Genomic DNA, 20565 nt, shown 5'->3' on the forward strand with positions numbered 1-20565 from the left:
CCCGTCGGGGGCGAGGGACGTCAGCAGGGAGCGGGCCCGCCCGTCGGGGGCGAGTGACGTCAGCGGGGACCGGGCCCGCCCGTCGGGGGCGAGGGACGTCAGCGGGGAGCGGGGCCCGCCCGTCGGGGGCGAGTGACGTCAGCGGTGACCGGGCCCGCCCGTCGGGGGCGAGTGACGTCAGCGGGGAGCGGGCCCGCCCGTTGGGGGCGAGTGACGTCGGGGTCACCCGGCACGCGGGGAGCGCCCCGCAGCGCCGCTCCCGTGCGCTGTGCCCTTCCGGGCCTCGACGCGTCCATCTCTGCGGCACAAACGGGCGGGGCCGCAGGCCTCGGGGCGACCGTCGGCTGGGTCGGGACCTCACGGTAAGAAAACGCCGAGCGTGACGGGGCGCCGGACGGGAGGGGCGCGGGGCGGTTCTGCACGTGGGCAAATCGAGCACCAGTAAACAGCAAACCTATTATCAAGAAGTAAGAAAGAGCGAAAAAGACGACGCCGAGCTCCTCGGGCTCCTCCCGATCCCCCAGAAGCGGCCCGTCGCCCGCCCTAGCCCGGCCGCGGCCGCCCCCGTGGAGGTCTCGGCGGGAAACGCCTGCCCTTGGCCAGCGACCCTGCCGCGCGCGGGTCCCACTCGGGCCGCGCACACTCGGCGCCAGGCCCGCCCGCCCCGGCCCGCGCGGAGCAGTCGCAGGAGCCGCCCGTAGGCGCCGCTGGCTGGTTTCTGGCGCCCCCGACCGGGCACCGGGCACCGGCTGGGTCCCCACGACGGCCCTGGCACGTCACTCGGGCAGAAGAGGGGCGGGCGGAGGCGCCCCCTGCCCACCCTCGCACAGCAGCGCATCATAAACCCTAAACGCGCGATGGGACGTCGGGGCGAATGATTCACACCTCGGGAACACGCACTCGCGCCTCCAGGAAGGAAGGAGCAAACTACTCCCATTTCACAGACCGCAACGTCAAAGCGTGATCATCTGCCGAAAAAGCACGACGAGAAATACTTCTTGAAATTTCGAGGTTCGCCGACACCATACACGAAGTCTTTTCAAAGGTGGTCACTGGAGATCTGAGAGACATCATGGCTAAGCCACACGAAGAGTTATCTCACTACCATGGTCTCCTTTCAAGTCCGTGGTTCAGTTTCAATTAAAAAAAAAAAAAAGTCAGAGATGTTATAATGAAATTATTTTATGAGACTGGATTCCATGTTAATTATAGATGCCACACTATTGGTCCTTTACATTGTCCTTTTTAACAGGCCTTAAAAATGTGGCCTGCCCTGAACAGAATTACACTAACACAGTATCCTACTAAGGGCTTCAGCATTCTGACACAACCTCAGTTTCCCAAGTAGGAAACGCTTAAGAAAATAACTATTCGTATATAAAAGGTACCTTCACCTTGTGAACACCTTCTGAGTTGATCGGTTCATAACATCTACCTCCAGCTTACGCGTGGCCAGAAGGATCACAATAAATTCAACAATAATAATCTGTCGGCAAACACATACGTTAGCACAGTTCAAGTGCGTGTTGTGTCCAATCTGATGATGGCTGTGTATTTTAAAAATTTAATAAGATCGGGACACCTGGGCGGCTCAGTAGTTGAGCATCTGCCTTCGGCTCAGGGCGTGACCCCGGGGCCCAGGGATCGAGTCCCACATCGGGCTGCTTCTCCCTCTGCTTGTGTCTCGCCTCTCTCCCTGCGTCTCTCATGAATAAATAAAATCTTTAAAAAAATTTAATAAGATCGTTATAGCTATTTGTCATGTGATTTCTCAATCAATTACAACTCACTGGTAAATCCGTCCTATGGCTTTCTTTCAAAATTCATCAGAATTACTTTTATTAATTTTCCTTACATAAAAGCAACTCAAAATAATTAGGCTATAAAGATAAATAAAAACAATACCCACAATCACACCCAAAGACACAGACAATCCCTGTAAACATCTTGCTACGGGTACATTTATTAAGTCTACATTTTTAACCCAAAATGAGATCGTGCTACCTTGTGACTGGCTTTTTAAAATGTAACATGTTGGGACTGGCTTTCTTTATCATTAGATATATTTTGATAATGCTGCAATTATTGCAAAAGTAGTTCATCGCCTCGAAGCACCACAATGTATGTAGCCAGCCCTTTGGTTGGGGATATCGAGCACTAGGTAAACAGGCCCATGGAGGAGGGATTTTTAACCTCAATCCTATTACCACTTCAGGCTGGATAAGTCTTAGTTTGGGGAGTCAGTCCTGTGGCTTGTAGGACGCGGAGAAGAATGGCTGGCCCCTCCACCCTGCGCGCAGTGGCACCCCTCCCTCGCCCTGCGACAACTGGAAAGTTCTCCAGACACCGCCCAATTGCTCCCGGAGGGGCGGGACCACCCCGACTGGAGCCACTCCCACGGGCAAATGCACATGCAGTGGATTATTTCCACTGACTAATCCCCTGAAGTAGAACCGCTGACCCAAGTGGCACGACCTGTGGCGGGTTTGATTGCGTGTGGCCAGATGGTTTCTCCTGAAGACAGATCACGTCAGCATCCCCGCCACAGCACACGGTGACACGTTCTGCTTCTCTTTCCCACCACGATAAACTCTTTCCTTTTTAAAACATCTATGCCAATTCGAGAGTATTTCGTTGCTGTTTAAAGTGTGTGTTTTAAGACTACTGGGAAGATGAAACACTTTAAAGGATGTTTTTGCATCATCTGTATTGGCTCTTGGTGAGCAGTCTTTTTTTTTTTTTTTTTTTGGTCTTTTCCTTTCTTTCCTTGGTTTTCTAAGAGTCCTTTATATATATATTTTATTTATTTATTTATTTTTTTTATGATAGTCAGAGAGAGAGAGAGAGGCAGAGACACAGGCAGAGGGAGAAGCAGGCTCCATGCACCAGTAGCCTGATGTGGGATTCGATCCCGGGTCTCCAGGATCGCGCCCTGGGCCAAAGGCAGGCGCCAAACCGCTGCGCCACCCAGGGATCCCGATCCTTTATATATTAAGAAATTGCCACTGACTATCCTATGCTGCAAATACTTTACCTTTATTTTAATGTATTTTCATGCAAAATCTTCATAATCTTGTGTCTCTCTGCAGGTACTTTTATAAATTCTGATCTTGGCATTATGTTAAAAAGTACTTTCCCTCCCCCAAATTGCATAAATACTAAAATATATTTTTTATAGTACTTTCATTCTTTTTTTCTGATTTCTTAAATTATTTTTTGCATAGATTCTATTTTGGAGTGATGTGTATGGTGATTTTCAAAATGTTTTGATGTTAAAGAAAAGGGGCCTGGATATACCAGATGAACAGGACCCCCAGACCAGCTCATCACTGTATTTCACTCTGCTTAGCTTCACTGCTGGAGTTTCTCCCTCTTGCTTGCTAGTTTTCCCATCATGACCATAGTTTGATCACGAAACAGGTGTCAGCAGAACAAAACAGAATGTAACTGGAGAAAAAAGAAGGAAACAGAAACCAAACTTAGGGACACCAGGGTGGCTCAGTGTGGCTCAGTGGTTGAGCCTCTGCCTTGGGCCCAGGGCGTGACCCCGAGTCCTGGGATCGAGTCCTGCATCGGGCTCCACCGGGGTCAGCGTCGGGGCTCAGGGGGCTGCCTGGATGCTCGGCAAGAATCTGAAACATATTCTTTGGAAGACGTCAAGGCAGTGAGGCCCAGACCCCGGGCTGTGTTCCCGTAGACCGCATCCCGCGGAGGCCTCGGGGCCCGGGGCAGGTGTTCTGGGGTGTTCTGGGACTCCCCAGCCCCCTGAGAGCTTTTCTTAACAAGACACTTACCTTTGAGAAAAAGAACAGCCTTGTAGGGAAGGATGCTGCTGCCGGGTAAGGGGCAGAGCCTGAAAGGACTAGGCGGCCCTACTGCTGTGCCCTCGGCCTGCATCCCGGCGCTGCCCCCAGCTCCCCACAAGCACGGCCTCCTTGGGATGCGAGCGCAGAGGACACACCTACAGACCTCTGTACTTACTGCTCCCCTCAAACTACTGACCCCAATTCGCCACAGGCAATAACAAACTAGGCGGGCAACTGTTTTTCTTTGAATTTGGTCACTTAAAAGAAGGTATTTTTCACTTTTTAATTATTTGCCCACCAGGGTTATTCCTGGTATTGGACAATGGTGAAGAATATGCTGAGTTCAATAAAACATTCGAGAAGGAGGCAAGAACAGACTGGAAGGTAATCTCTCACTGACTTTAGTTATACATTTTACGAGGAGCTCTTGGCATCATTAAAAAGGACCCACCAGCGGCACCTGGGTGGCTCAGTCGGTTCGGCATCTGCCCTAGGCTCAGGTCAGGATCCGGGGTCCTGGGGCTCCTCACTCAGCAGGGAGTCTGCGTCTTCATTGCCCTCTGCCCCCTTCCCCCACCTGTGCTCACTCTCTTGCTCTCTATCATCAGTCAATCAATCAATCAATCAAATCTTTTTTAAAAAATGACCCATTTCACACTCACAGACACCCTTGTATTGTTGTGGGGACTTGATGTTTGAAGCCTTTCTTAGCCCTAGTTAAGAGCAGCACAGCTAGTAAAACTAGAGTCACACAGCGTCACAATACCTGCGTCCAATGTCGATATCCTAAAAAATGCTCCATCTCTCTCAACGCTGAGTGACTTTAAGACTTTCCTTGTGACTTGCTTTGTACATTCCTGGCACAGCCACAGCGAGATAAAGCTATTAGGACTGAACACTGAAACTCAAATCTTTTTCTTGAAAAAAAGGTGACTTTCTGGAGAATAATTTGGTTCAATGTATATGGTAATTAACTATCAGGATTTTCATCATTTTTCACCGTTTGCTATTGATATTTTTTGCTATCTGGAAACATTATTACTGATTAGATCAAATAGATAACAATAAATTATGAAAATGAAAAGAAGAGAAAGAGTAATTTGCTTTAAGCTAACACTGAATTGTGTACAAGCAGGAGGAAGACTGAAAATGTAGTTATGCTATCATAAAACTAAAATATTTTCATTTTACATTAAGGCAGAAAGACTGGATAGGCTTCTTCCTTTTTTTGCTTTCTCCCCCAGATCCTGATCTGAGCCTAAAGCAGATGCTTAACCGACTGAGCCACCCAGGCGCCGTTGGCGGGTCCTTTTTAATGATGCCAAGAGCTCCTCATACTATGGAAAAGCAGAGCACAGATGATTCAGCAGATCCAGTAAGTTCCTCTTTGGTCCAGGCATTAGAACACGACAGATTTCTTCTGGGCTAGGCTTTCTCGTCTGTTCCAGCAGTGATCCTCACAACAACCTGTAGGTGCCTCCTCACACTTTAGAGCACTCTGACTGGCTGACAACAAGTCTGGTTAGTTCTTGGCTGAGGTTGTGTATTGGCCACTGACTGTTGTTGGCCATTCCCAGAAGTAATGAAAGTATTCACCTCGGCGCAGAAAGGGAGGTAGAGGGCCAAGGATATTTCTCTTGAATACACCTGAGAATTGTCTTTGGTTAAACTTTAAACCATTTGACCAGACAAAGTGTGGCTATTTGCTGAGAGCTTAATGTCTGCTGGTGTGGAGAAACTGGCTTCCCATGAACCAGGTGGGGCAGGGTAATTTTTATCTGTGCATCAGAGAGAGATCCTCTCACACACATACATGTCCACACACACCTGGAGAGCTAGCCAGCCCTTGGAAATCCGGTCTTTTATGGCTGTTCATTCATGCCTTCAATGCCGGCTTTTTTTTTTTTTTTTTTTTTTTTTTTTTTTCCAATTAGAGATAGTCTTGCATGGGATCTATTGATAGTCTCCAATCACATCTTTTTATGGTATTTTTAATTATTTTTATAATGTCATAATCACAATTTTTATAATATTGCGGGCAAAGTTTGAAGAAGCCAAAGATTTAATGTTTTCCAGAATCACAAACAGAACCTGTTAAGAATCTAAACAACAAAGAAAAAAGCTAACACGGATTTTAGTTAATACCGTGTGCTTGTGTGCATTATGTATTTCGTGGTTACTGAAGGATGGTGGTGATATGGAAACAACTGGAGTTTGTTGGATTGTGTTTTTAGAGTAGGACAATTTTCTCATTGATATTAAAAGCTACATTAATTATAGAAATACAAAGGGTGCTGGTTGCCCAGTGACTGACTTATGAGATCTTTTTTTTTCCATATCCCATATGTATCTGTAACTTGTTGGAATCTGTCACAGCATCACCTACGCTGAACACGGTAGACCTACTAAAGGCCCAGCTCCCTGTAGCCACAACCACTGTGGTCTCCCTGCATTAGAACTCTAACATACCAACTTTTTGGAGTCTTTCAACACCAGTTCAGAGGTACTGTTAATATGCGGGCCTTCCCACGACTAGATGGATCCATATTTCTGCTCTTATGAAGATCTACATTCAGCACTTCCCTAGCTATACCTACCACAGACAATGTACTCAGCAGCTCCAAACAGGCCACCATGGCCATTAAGAACATGACCCAGGCCCCACAATTAATGCTGGACATGGTCAGAGAAGTCACCAATCCAGTGATTCTCAAAATGTGGTCCTTGGACCAGTAGCATCAGTATCACCCGGGACCTCGTTAGAAAGGCAATTTATTCAACTCTCACCCCAGGCCATGCCAAAGCTGGGGTTGAGGACAGTGATTTGCAATTTAAAAAACCTTCTAGTTGATTCTGTTGTACACTCAAGTGCAAGAACCACTGAACTAATACAAACCACCTATTTTACAGATAAGAATGAGACTTATGAAAATTAAAGGAGTTATCCATGACCTCACTCCTAGTTGGTGCTAGGACCTGCATCTGGTGTCCAGTCCAGGGCTTTTCATGTTTCAGAACAGCATTATTATGCATCATGCCACTTTGCTGACCCTGTTCTAAACTAATAAATCCAAGTTAGTAAACACAAAACTTTTGAAGGTAAAGTATCAAGAATTGAAGGCTCTAAAGGCATGCCATTGCTTCATCCCACTATTTTCACTCCCCTGCAGACAGCTAAATCTTCTAGGAAACAATAAATATATCCACTAGGAGAACCAGATCAAAGCTCTTGACTACATCTGAGTAACAGTGTTCAGTAAGGCAAGTAATGAATTTGTACTAATTAAAGTTCTGAAAGAGAAAAAGCAATACACTGTAGATATGGGAATTCGATTAATAAAACAAAGGGTCTCTCCTGTCCACATCTCCTTATCTGCAGATTTAAAAATCACATAGAATTTTAACAATAACGAGGGCTTTTACGCCTTGCTTTATGTGTGCGTCTTGGACCCATGTACAGCTTTTGATATATGCTCCTCGGCTAGGAAGAAAGAAAACCAGTCGTGATCATCGCTCCGCTAAGTCACAAATACTGACGTTAAAAATGTGGATCATTTACAGTTGAGGTCAAATATATTCCCCTAGATCATCCTTGAGTTTGTTCAGATAGCTGATTATTCACTTGCCAAAATAAGCTCTCAAATAAACAAATGGTCTGCTGAAAGAACAAAGTAGGAGTTATTCAAGTGCTTAGTGAATTCATCAGTCACAAACACTAGAGGGGGAAAAAAGAAAGACTGTGTCCTAGAGAGTGTGTCTAGCCATGTCCAGCCCATGCCTGCCCTACACTCTACTGTCTGTGCAAGCAGAACTGCAGCCCTCGGAGTCTGGCTGCTGCTGAACAGTCCAATTCAAGGACTACTTGAATTGCAGTGACAGAAATGTTCAAAGTCTTATCATAACAGAAACCACTCTGCCCTAAAGTCAACATTTTGCTGAAGAAAAAGATTGATTAAACCAAGAACAATTCCCTAGACACATCACTCTGAAACAAGAATGAATGATGGTAGTGAAAGCAAAGTCATCCCTGGAGTCGTTTACGGTTCCCTAAGAACCTTCTAGAAGGATCATTTATAGTTGATGAATTTAAGACATAACTGTAAAGGAAAGATTGGGAGACTGAGGTTGGGGGTGAATTTATATGAATTTCTATAAATATATGTATATTTACTAAAACGAGGCAATAAAAGTAAACAACGCACTGTGAGTTTTGATACGTAATAAGTTGGCAGTCCTAACGTAACCCTGTTGAATTCCATTTATCGTTCCTGGATGACATAGTCTTTAGGATCTTCCCCTGCAGATTCAATGAGATGTTTGCAAATTCTTTTGTTGCATATTGAAATGCATATTTTTCCAGGCATTTTTCTTTTTTTTAAATCTAAACTAATGTTTTTGAAATTCTAAACTCTCACCTTCTGTTACTTGCCTTGGCTGGAAAAATCCAATGGCTTGGGATTAAAATAAAGTAAAAAAAAACAACAAAATGCTTTGGGAAACTCAGCTCTGTTAACTCTTTGTCAAACCACCTTTCTTTCACCTGACATTTTCTGCCCGCTAATGTTTCATGGCAAACAGAGGCCACCAACCCTCTCTTCCACCTTGCCTTCTTCTATTCTAACACATGTCGCTGGAGAACACAACTGAGGCACAAGTCTCTTTTCACTTTTTCCCCAAGATTTTACTTTTAAAACATCTAGCCCTTTCCCCATGATTTGTTTTTTTTATACTCCATTTTCTATTCTTAACCCCTGGGCGCATTCTCCATGTGGATTGATGTACGTAATGTGTGCACTAGAAATACAGTTCTGAAGATGGGTTAGAAATCAACACAAGGTATTAAAATTTTTGCAAGAGGAACTTACTCTTTGACCACAAACCTTATAATCACTTTAGTGAGCTAAAACGATTTATCTACTTGTCCATTCTGTGATATTCCCAGAATGACTCTGGGGATTTGTAGTTGTGCTGGATTTTTACTAATTTTGTGGATTATCCATTTTTAAACCAGTACCAGTTTTCCAACTGCTAAGCAGCATACTCCTGGGTTGCCCTCCTGCTGCTGAGTAATCACTATGTGTCTAGGGAACATTCTTAATTAAATATTAGTCTGACAAAAAAAAATATGACTTCATATATAAACCCCCTTTAAAAATAATGAGAGCAAAAAATAAAAATAAATGAAAATGAAAATAACGAGAGCAAATACTTCAGACACCAAACATAAATGCATTTTTAAGATAAGCCATTGTTGCAGACCATGCCCACCGCATTCCACTCTTTAATGCATATTATTAAAAACTGACACAGAACTCTGTCTCATTCACCTCTACTTATTGGAATACTCACTCTTGAACATGGGAGGAAGAGAATGTGATTCTGTTCCATTTACAACAAATCCTCTGGACTAATACCTTCAAACCTTATAGGTGAGTCAAACTCACCTACAGGATATAAAACAGTCCTAAGTAGATTCCAAAACAAATAGAGTCATAGGTTCTCTGAACCAGCCATACCTAGAGATGAAGCCTTTGCACAACATGAAGTCTAGCCTGAACTTCTAATCAGAACCTCAAAGTTCACCTGGGAACACTTCCTTCAAATCCTGTCACACTCTGCACATCATTCAGTATCCTAATGACCCCTTTTCACAACCCAAATTCTAGTTACCACCTGGCAGCTGACTGAATAAAGGTGAGAAAAAAGTTTTACTATTGGGCTAGAGATATATGGGGGGAAAAGGCCAGTTTTCAATAACAATGATGATGGTACTGGTTGTATAGAGAAGTCTATCTTTACTGAACAGACATCATGCACATATTTTCCTAAAAGCACACAATCCTCAGAAATTACAGTACCCCAAAATGAAAACACACAAAGAGAAAAATATGCTTGAAGATAGTGCTGGAATTACATCTTTCTGAAGAAAAACTAATTCATCTTTCTCTTTCATTGTAATAGGTATAAGTTGACACATTTTGGAACAGGAATGACTGTGCTCAATAATCTGTATTATATCTTAAAGACTTGAGCATGGTTTCCTTCCAGATGTGAAAGGCATACTGAGGGTAATTCACACTTGGGCAAATGCTCTTTTTGTGCCACATTCCACACACATGAGCTGCTCACTGCTGACTGCTTTGTCAGCTTTACCTCTGGTTTTATGTCCCCTTACATGCTTCGTTACAGGACTGTGGTTAAAAGGATGGCAATGGTGGTATATAGACATTGGAATAAGGCAGCTGCTCATGACATCAGGCCAAAAGCAATCCCCCAAGCCCCCAAACAGAAACTTTTCTACTGATACTGCTCAAAACACAGGTTTGGTTACCCAAGGGCAAAAAAGAAAAACCAAACAAAGAAACAAACAAAAAGCAAGAAATGTCTCATAAATTCAGAATTGAGCTTGTAAGTCAAATGTTCAATCAGAGATTTGCCAGGAACTGCAGGTGGGGCTGCTAGAAATATTCAGTCATGCAGCAGTGACCAAGCACTCCCGCCATGCATCCCCTGCCACACTAAGGTCAGGTGGTGGAGCACTCTGCCCCTGTGGTGCCTCTGGGGCCCTGCCCAAGCCTGTAGATGTGGACGGCCTACACAGGGGATGTCCCACTGTGGTGGCCAGGAAAGACTGTTTCTGGGCCCCAGAGGACTGAAACCACTGGAGACAGTTTTTGGCAGGCTACCAACCCCAGGTCACTGCACAGACAACAACACAAACCTCTGGTCTGCCTGTGACAAAGGTCTAGTTACTCTCCTTGGAGTTTCAGCCTCAGGGGCATACTTCAGGATCAGCATATATCTAAGAGGCTTCAGAAGGTTCTAGAATGGAAGCCTCCATTCTAAGGGAACGGAGGTGTGAGACACCATTTTTTGTGTTCTTTGGTCTTGTTACAGTTTTCTGGTACCTCCCAGAAAAAAGCTCATACATATGTCTGGAGCCCCAATTTTTGTAACTGTTCTGAAAAAGATACCTCCCATATCACCTGGTCTGGAGGCCGGCAGAGTTTACAAATGCAGTCCCAAAAGTCTATATATGTTTGCATATCTTCAACGCTGCCGCCTAAAGGTCTAGCTTCCAATCCACCTGCAACTAGGTACTGACACAAATCCCTCCCTCTGGAGCACTCACAGAGCTTGGCATTCCCTCAGCAATGGGGTCCTATCAAAAATAAACCAATCACAAGGTTCAAGAGACAACTGAGAGATAAGACACAGTTAAACAATAAGGCTTATCTCCTGCACAAGGCTGCTCCTTCAAGACTGGGAGTAGCTATTTCACCCAAAACACAGAGGCTCAGCAAAATAAGGAGATGGAGGAATATGTTTCAGATGAAAGAACAAGATCAAACCTCAGAAAAAAAAGCATTAATGAAACAGATAAATAATTTACCTGATACAGAGTTCAAAATAATAGTCATGAAGATACTCATTGATCTTGGGAGAAGAATGTGTGAGCACAGAACTTCAAAGAGAGTGAAGACAGCACCAAATAGAAATCACAGAGCTGAAAAATACTATAAGTGACCTGAAAAATACATGAGAGGGGTTCAACAGCAAACTCAATGAAGCAGAAGAAAAAGTGGAGCTCACCCAAATAAAGTGGAAAAAAAGAAAATAAGTTAAAAAAGTGAAACAGTGGGATGCTTGGGTGGCTCAGTGGTTGAGCGTCTGCCTCTGGCCCAGGGCGTGACCCCGGGGTCCTGGGATCAAGTCCCACATCGGGCTCCCTGCAGGGAGCCTACTTCTCCCTCTGTGTCTCTGCCTCTCTCTCTCTCTGTCTCTCATGAATAAATAAATAAAATCTTAAAAAAAAAAAAAGTGAAATAGCTTAGGAGACTTATGGGACAATAAGCAGAATAATATTCACATTGCAGGGGTCCCAGAAGAATAAATGAGAGAGAAAAGGGGTAAAATACTTTTTTGAAAAAAAAATTGCTGAAAATTTCCCTAACCCGGGGAAAGAAACAGACATCCAGATCCAGGAAGCTAAAAGAGTTTCAAAAAAAGGTGAACCCAAAGAAACCTATACCAAGACACCTTATAATTAAAACGTCAAGAATTAAGGAGATAATCTTAAAAGCAGCAAGAGAAAACAACCTGTTATGTACAAGGGAACCCCCATAAGGCCATCAGCAGATCTCTCAGCAGAAACATAGCAGGCTAGAAGAGAGGGGCATGGTAGATTCAAAATGCTAAAGGAAAAACAAAAAAACAAAAAACTTCCAATCAAGAACATTCTACCCAATAAAGTCACTGTTCAGAATTGGAGGAAAGATAAAGAGCTTTCCAGACAGACAAAAGTCAAAGGAGTTCATGAGCACTGAACCCACTTACCGGAAATGTTGAAGGGACCTCTTTAAGCAAAAGAATGGGCACTAATTAATAAGAAAAAAACATATGCGAGTAAAAACTCACTGGGAAAGGTAAGTATATAGTAAAGGTAGTGGATCAATCACTTCTATAAAACTACTGTTGAAGGTTAAAAGGCAAAAGTAGGGATCCCTGGGTGGCGCAGCGGTTTGGCGCCTGCCTTTGGCCCAGGGCGTGATCCTGGAGACCCGGGATCGAATCCCATATCAGGCTCCCGATGCATGGAGCCTGCTTCTCCCTCTGCCTGTGTCTCTGCCTCTCTCTCTCTCTCTGTGACTATCATAAGTAAATAAATAAAAATTAAAAAAAAAAAAAGGCAAAAGTAGTAAAAATAACTACAATAACTACAATAACTACGATAACTACACAAGAAGAAGATGTAAAATACGACCTCAAAAACATAAAACATGGCAGGGAGTAAAGTAAAAATGTTTTTGAGTTTTAGAATGCATTCAAATTTTACTTGCTAAAAATCAATCCATCAATCAATCATGAAGATATTAAAAAGAGTTATACAGGGGGTAAAATGCTTCCTTCTTTGTTAAAACTGGCCATTAGCAAAGGTGTAAGATGAGGGAATACTGTTACAACAAGTAATGCAGGAAAACTACACCAGGCTTCTGATGAGGTCATCTGGAACATTCTGCAGCAAAAGGAAGGTCCAGCCCAAGGAACTTGTAAGATTTAAAACAGTCCATTGTTATACCTAATGATAAAAAAAATCACCTGCAATTTATTATTTTTTCACTCAGAGTATATAGTTATTAACTTGACATAACAAACTTTTAAAACACAAGTCCCACTAGATTGTAAATCCCACTAGAACATAAGCTCCTTGAGGGCAGGGATCTTTTATTGACTGGTGTACACAAGCGCCTAAAGGAGACATAGAGTAGGCACTTAGCAAGTACTTGTGCCGTAAATAAAAACCTAAAGGGATCCTCATCACCAAGATGTTGCTCCAACATGGCTGTTGTATAGGACTGTGTAGGTTGTGTCCTGTATAAAACTAGCAGGCCCCGCTGGCAAAGTGGTGGGAATCCAGCCTATGTGCACCCACCAACACCTGCCCCTGGCTTGCTAGGGCAGAGTACAGAAATGGTGCTGTTTTGCAACCCATCTGCCCCGTGAGGCAGTGGACCAAGCCCCCTGCGCTCTGACCAGCACGCTTCCTCCAGCTGAGACTGCGGTGAGCTGCACAGGTCAAGGCCCTTAGAAGCAACGCAGTGCGTTTCCTCACAACCATTCTACAATCCAGACACTGTCAGTTCATTTCATACTGAGGCCTTCCCGCGTCAGTGCTCCTGCTCAATGGCTGAAGATGCGCCTTTAACAGATTCATCAACAAATCCTTTCGAACTTGACTCACGAGTCAAATCTGAAGTCTTGAAATTGCAAAGCCATGTTTGCCCCACTCCTCACAGCTGTTAAGCAGCCAACATGCTACTGTGGGCATCTGGGTCATCATTTTTTTCCTTTTGCTATTATACAATAACATATAATTAGTAACTGAAAGCATAAGATATTTAACTGAAGAGAAACATTAGCACAGAGGGTAAGTTAGTGACTGAAACAACAGTGAGGCACATAGGTCACATTTCCTTAACTTTGGCACTACTGGCATTTGGGGCAAGATAATTCTTTGTCATCAGGGGCTTTCCTGCGCATTGTGGGATGTTGAGCAGCAGCCCCAGTTTTACTCACCAGATGCCAGAAACATTCCACCACCTTGTTGAGTCAAGCACAATGTCTCCAGGTGTTTTCAAATGTTTGCTGGGGAGCAAAATCACCCCCAACTAAACCCGACTGGTACAGGTAAAGCTGCCATATTGGAAGTGGGGTAGAGCCAGAAGGTGTTTAGTTAGTCATGGATAAATAAAAAGAATTATCAGCAAAATACTAGGATAAGCCTCAGCCCTAACATCAAAGTGAGGAATGGCCCAGTACAGTTGCCCTCCGTGGGGGAACACTGGGTGGTAAAAGGGGAGAGGGATGAGGAGAGACACGCACTAGGCTAAGCAAAAAATTGGGGATGATGTTTATGAATGGCTGAATAAGTCACAGATGGAAAACCTGGATTGTGCAATCCCCTTGGGCACCACCTCAGGTGATCATCTTTCGGGAGATCCACATGAGTCCATTTGAACCTACTAATCCCTCTGCCTGAAAACACAATCTTTGCTGAGAAATCAAGAGTACTTCCACTCTGCTGGCCTCATGCAGAGAATGTGTTGGCTAAAAAATACTACCGCTGATAGTAAAGAAGGAAATCCCAAACAAATACTAAAGGTTGGTTTCAAAATGACTTTAATGGCCAATCTAAGAGTGAGGTCACTTGGCTTATGTTTTTAGGGAAGAAGATGTTTAAAACTGATCTCACTCTAACCTGGTGATCCTATTGCTGTCTTTTGGAACTTCTCCAGGCTTGTTCCCAAGCCATCTTAGAACAGGCCACGCACAGACAAGCTCAAGACTGGAAGAACAGTATCCTCATGAAACCTTGTGAGGGAAGGAAAAAGTAAAAGCCAAATAGGATCTTTGCACCCATGCTGGCCTATTTGATCATTACAGTTGGGGCCTAGGACCATCAATTTTGCTTATGCCATTTGCCTCCTTTCTTCCTGAAACATCTTCGTCTGAATTCTAAGTCTGATGATTCGCTCCTTCTGCTTCGGCTCAGGGCTACAGCTGGAGGCCCAGGGCTCCTTCGCTGCCTCCACCGATGCCCCCTTGGTGCCGTCACCACCACGATCCACCGACACGTGCTGCCTGCAGACGTCAGCCCACCGCAGTGTCGGTACAGAGAGCCAGAGCAAGCGTTTAGAAACTCCTAGAGCAGTTTGACAGAACGGTTCCACGTCCGTTCCACGTAACAGCAACAGAATAAAACAAAAATGTAGCACTTCTACGTCGTGTGTCTTTATCGTACTTCTCCCTTAACTTCACTTCCCCTTACACTCACGGACTTTAACAAAGGATTAGTCCAGCACAAATGAGAAACAAAAACAAAACGCAAAGGCTCTTTGGCAGAGATCAGAGATATTTTGAGGAGAACCATCTTCACGTAATCTCACCTAAGTCCATGGTCTGAAATAGCATCTCTATGTGGCTGGGACTGAATTGTGCATCTCCAGCCCCGATGTCCCCCGCGCTCCGGATTCAGAGTCCAGCTGCCTACTGGCATCTCCACTTGGACGTCTGAAAGCCTCTCAAAGTCGACAGGTCCTGAAGCAAAGCCGCTCATTTTATGCTTGGCGGGCCTGCTCTGCCCTGCTGCTCCTCAGCTCATTAAATGGCACTAGCACCCCACACCCCCAGTTGTTAGGGCCAAACACTTAGGGGTCACCCTTGACTAGTGTCTTCCTGCCACCCTCTACAGCCCATGCCGCATGTATGCCCGAGGCTCTGACTCTAGCAGGTTCTCACATCGGACCACTTCTCGCCATCTGGCCGCCAAGATCCCAGCTCAAGTCATCATCGTCCCCCACCTGGGAAACCGAGTCTCTGCTCTTTCCCCTGCTTCTACTCTTGCCCCTGACAGTCCACCCTCCCCAGCAGCCACCGGACTGTTTAATAGCACACACCTGGCCAAGCTCCCCGGGCTCTAGGCCCTCCCGTGGATTCGCATCGCACTTACAAGGAAGGCCAGGGTGCTAACCACGTGGCCCGTGGAGCCCGCCCCCCGTGACTCTGGCTCACCCGGGACCGCCCCCCGCTGCCCACTCTGTCTCAAACACAGGGCCCTCCCCCTGTCTCATAAACACCCGACGCATGTTCCTATCATCTCAGGAGCTTTTGCGTTGGTTTCCCTTTGCCTGAAACACTTTTTTTCCAGGCATTTGCAAGGCTAACTCCCTGGCTTCCCTGAGAACCTTGGCCGAGTAACATCACCGTGATTGTCTTGATCACTCTTACTTCAGGGCATCATGACTGATTACTATTGTATTAGTTCATTTTGAGATTTGTTCATTGCCTCTCCCTGCTCCCTAGAAGCTAACGTCCCCCAGCAGGAAGGGTTCAGACTTGCTTACTCTCCCGTGCCCAGAGAATGCCTGACATGGAAGAGGCCCGAGAACGTGTTTGAGCGAGCTACTGTATTTCCAACGTGCTCACGAACACACGAGGTGTTGATAGCATATTAGCTAGCAACAAAGGCTTTGCTACGCAGGTTTATCACTCACCCATTCACTGTATTCTGCGAACATGGTTTACGGAGAACATATGTGCCCTTTGAGCCACAGTTCCACATAATTAAATCCTTGTAACTAAACATTTAGGCCATTCAGCAACGACCCACAGAAATGGGAGCTGTGGAGAAATACATCAGTTCAGACTCACCTGATAACACTTTGAATTTTGTTCAACAAACTGTGGGAAATTCAATGTCATAGTGTATATAAGATACACTGGCCCTGGATCAAATGAAATGCTTTAATTCTTAAAAAAATATTTTATTTATTTATTTACAAGAGACAGAGAGAGGCAGAGACACAGAGGGAGAAGCAGGCTCCCTGTGGGGACCTGATGTGGGACTCGATCCCAGGACGCTGGGGTCACGACCTGAGTGGAAGGCAGATGCTCAACTGCTGAGCCTCCTAGGCGTCCCTGATTTAAAATGTTTAAGGGGGATCCCTGGGTGGCGCAGCGGTTTAGCGCCTGCCTTTGGCTCAGGGCGCGATCCTGGAGACCCAGGATCGAATCCCACGTCGGGCTCCCGGTGTATGGAGCCTGCTTCTCCCTCTGCCTAAAGAAGGGGATCCCTGGGTGGCGCAGCGGTTTGGCGCCTGCCTTTGGCTCAGGGCGCGATCCTGGAGACCCAGGATCGAATCCCACGTCAGGCTCCCGGTGTATGGAGCCTGCTTCTCCCTCTGCCTAAAGAAGGGGATCCCTGGGTGGCGCAGCGGTTTGGCGCCTGCCTTTGGCCCAGGGCGCGATCCTGGAGACCCAGGATCGAATCCCACGTCGGGCTCCCGGTGCATGGAGCCTGCTTCTCCCTCTGCCTGTGTCTCTGCCTCTCTCTCTCTCTGTGTGACTATCATAAATAAATAAAAATTAAAAAAAAAAATTAAAAAAAAAAAAATGTTTAAGGGGCAGCCCCCGTGGCGCAGTGGTTTAGCGCCGCCTACAGCCCAGGGCGTGATCCTGGAGGCCCTGGATCAAGTCCCACGTCAGGCTCTCTGTATGATGCCTGCTTCTCCCTCTACCTCTCTCTCTCTCTCTCTCTCTGTCTGTCTCTATGAATAAATAAATAAAGTCTTTAAAAAATAAATAAATAAAAATAATAACAAATAAATAAAATGTTTAAGGATGCTGGCTCTCAAATACCAGGGAAGAAGCCATAAAAACAAACGATTCCAATGATAATTACAATTATTGAATGATAACTATAATTACAACGTGGTCTCATCTATCCAGAGTGCAGGTCACCCGAGACTCTACTAGACCAACTTCATTCATGGATTCACTTTGCTACTCGGCCTTATCACTCATTCATGCCCGTTGCAGGTATTTACTGAATACAAATTGTGCTGGACACTGTTCCAGGGCTGGGGAGGGAACGGCACAGCCATCAGTGAAGTGCACAGAGTCTTTTCCTTCACCCAGCTGTCTTTCCGGGTGGGGGGACTTTGCAACTTCTGACACCTGTTTTTAAAAACAGCGGTACAACTTTCATCAGCCAAATTCTGTAATTCTGTAATTCACTGGCTTCAAGGAGTTTTAGGGTCCACTTTGTAGAGATGGGTTTGCTCTTTTATCCGTACTCCATATTTTAAAATGTCTAAAAGACTTCAAAATCAAGATGTATATTCTCCACCACCATCATAGGGAAAACACTGCGTCTCAGATTTTGATTTATTAAAGACAAAACCGTTGGTGTTTCTGATGAAGGAGTGTGTATACGTATATAATCTCCCATATAAGTAATCTCATCAAGTAATTTTGGATGAAAACACTTCTTAAAACTGCAGTAAGTGGCTGAGTCAGAAACAGATTTAATCAATCTAGTGCACAATCACTAGCTCACTCGTCTTCTCCAGGACTCTGGGCTTGTGCCCACGTGCCGCCCACTCTGGCATCACTAAAAGCATTACCTCCGGCTGATTCCAAGCTACTCGTAACCTCCATGAGGCCGGGGCCTGGGCCTCTGTTCTCTGACCACGGAGCCCCCGCGCGTTCACTGGATTCACATTACAGTCGCGAGGAAATCTTATTCTAGCTGAGCTGTGGGTGTTTTCAGGGAAAAAAAATTTTTTTTTCCTGTTCAACGTGTATAAACAGTGTTGTAACCCCTAAGAGTGGCTCCATTTTTCTTATGAAACTTAACTGGACTGTACGTATCTTTCTCCCTTTTCTGCCTCATGCCCCTGAGAACACATGAGTTAATAATCACTGCACAGAGCCAGATGTATTTTAAAAAGTTGTGCTCTGTGATTCTTTTTTCACCCAAGAGCAGCGTTTTCTGGGAAAAGAAAAAAAAAAAAAAAGAAGCGAGGAAGGAGCTTTAAATCTTCCACAAAATATAGTGAATGCCAAAGAATGACTTCCTGCATTTACATAATTTCACCATGACTGTCGATCTACAACTTCTGGAAAGAAAAATTCTTTTCAAAGTTGAAAATTCATGTGAGAAAGTTGCAATTATACACTCAAAACACTCACAACGATCTGAAGGGTAAATCGCCCACAAAGTGAACCAAAGTGGGTCTTACCTTTAATATCACGCAGAGCTATTACCAAAATTAAAACTATACGCCAGAATTTAAAGTGTCTGCATAACTGTGAAAGTCCAACAAGCAAGAGCACCAATTAACACTGTATTTCCGACTATAAGACTATTTTCTGGGGGCGCCTGGCTCACCGGCTTAAGCATCTGCCTTCGCCTCAAGTCATGCTTCCGGGGGGCCTGGGATCGAGCCCTGGGTCGTGCTCCCCGCTCCGTGAGGGTCTGCGTCTCCCCCTCCCCCGGCCCTGCTCATTCCCTCTCTGTCTCTCTAATACATACATAAAATATTTTTAAGATTCTATTTTCTATGTAACAGTCTTCACGGCGGCGGTGGCCTTTGCTGCGTGAGCCTTGGGAGCAAGCGGCTTAGGAGACGGAACAGCACACGAGTGCGGGAGGGGCGGGGGCTCGGCGGGCCACGTGGGCCGGGCCTCAGGTCAGGTGCAGGTCAGGGTGCAGGTCAGGGTGCGGGGCCCGGCCGGGGCGGGCGCGGGGCCGTGTCGCCGGGAGGGGCTTCTCCCTGGGCGTGGGCTCCGCTCGCGCGCTCAGGTGAACCCACAGGAATCTCTGAACCAAGTTGAAAACCACAACTGTTTGAAAGCAGAAGGACGCGAGCACGGCGGGCCCGGGAGGAGGGACGGGAGGACGGCGGCCCCGGGGAGGAGAGGGAGCACGGCGGCCTCGGGGAGGAGGGAGGGAGGGAGCACGGCGGCCCCGGGAGGAGAGGGAGGGAGCACGGCGGCCTCGGGAGGAGAGGGAGGGAGCACAGCGGCCTCGGGAGGAGAGGGAGGGAGCACGGCGGCCTCGGGGAGGAGGGAGGGAGGGAGCACGGCGGCCTCGGGAGGAGAGGGAGGGAGCACGGCGGCCTCGGGAGGAGAGGGAGGGAGCACAGCGGCCTCGGGAGGAGAGGGAGGGAGCACGGCGGCCTCGGGGAGGAGGGAGGGAGGGAGCACGGCGGCCTCGGGAGGAGAGGGAGGGAGCACGGCGGCCTCGGGAGGAGAGGGAGGGAGCACGGCGGCCTCGGGAGGAGAGGGAGGGAGCACGGCGGCCTCGGGGAGGAGGGAGGGAGGGAGCACGGCGGCCCCGGGAGGAGAGGGAGGGAGCACGGCGGCCTCGGGAGGAGAGGGAGGGAGCACGGCGGCCTCGGGAGGAGAGGGAGGGAGCACGGCGGCCTCGGGGAGGAGGGAGGGAGGGAGCACGGCGGCCCCGGGAGGAGAGGGAGGGAGCACGGCGGCCTCGGGAGGAGAGGGAGGGAGCACGGCGGCCTCGGGAGGAGAGGGAGGGAGGGAGCACGGCGGCCTCGGGAGGAGAGGGAGGGAGCACGGCGGCCTCGGGAGGAGAGGGAGCACGGCGGCCTCGGGGAGGAGGGAGGGAGGGAGCACGGCGGCCTCGGGAGGAGAGGGAGGGAGCACGGCGGCCTCGGGGAGGAGGGAGGGAGGGAGCACGGCGGCCTCGGGAGGAGAGGGAGGGAGCACGGCGGCCTCGGGAGGAGAGGGAGGGAGCACGGCGGCCTCGGGAGGAGAGGGAGGGAGCACGGCGGCCTCGGGGAGGAGGGAGGGAGGGAGCACGGCGGCCCCGGGAGGAGAGGGAGGGAGCACGGCGGCCTCGGGAGGAGAGGGAGGGAGCACGGCGGCCTCGGGGAGGAGGGAGGGAGGGAGCACG

At 47.0% G+C, this 20565-nt stretch overlaps 1 protein-coding gene and 1 long non-coding RNA gene across 4 annotated transcripts in view; one reads left to right on the forward strand and one right to left on the reverse strand.

Annotated features, from left to right (window-relative positions):
• FBXL7 (F-box and leucine rich repeat protein 7) overlaps window positions 1-20565 on the reverse strand; it is a 352352-nt gene that overhangs the window by 137086 nt on the left and 194701 nt on the right. The window lies entirely within an intron of this gene.
• Window positions 242-8536, forward strand: LOC144313086 (uncharacterized). Its single transcript, XR_013378818.1, has 3 exons — window positions 242-362; window positions 5051-5275; window positions 6183-8536. It is a non-coding gene; the product is annotated as an uncharacterized LOC144313086 (long non-coding RNA).

Source organism: Canis aureus, chromosome 4 (genome assembly GCF_053574225.1).
Source record: "Canis aureus isolate CA01 chromosome 4, VMU_Caureus_v.1.0, whole genome shotgun sequence".
Lineage (NCBI taxonomy): Eukaryota > Metazoa > Chordata > Mammalia > Carnivora > Canidae > Canis > Canis aureus.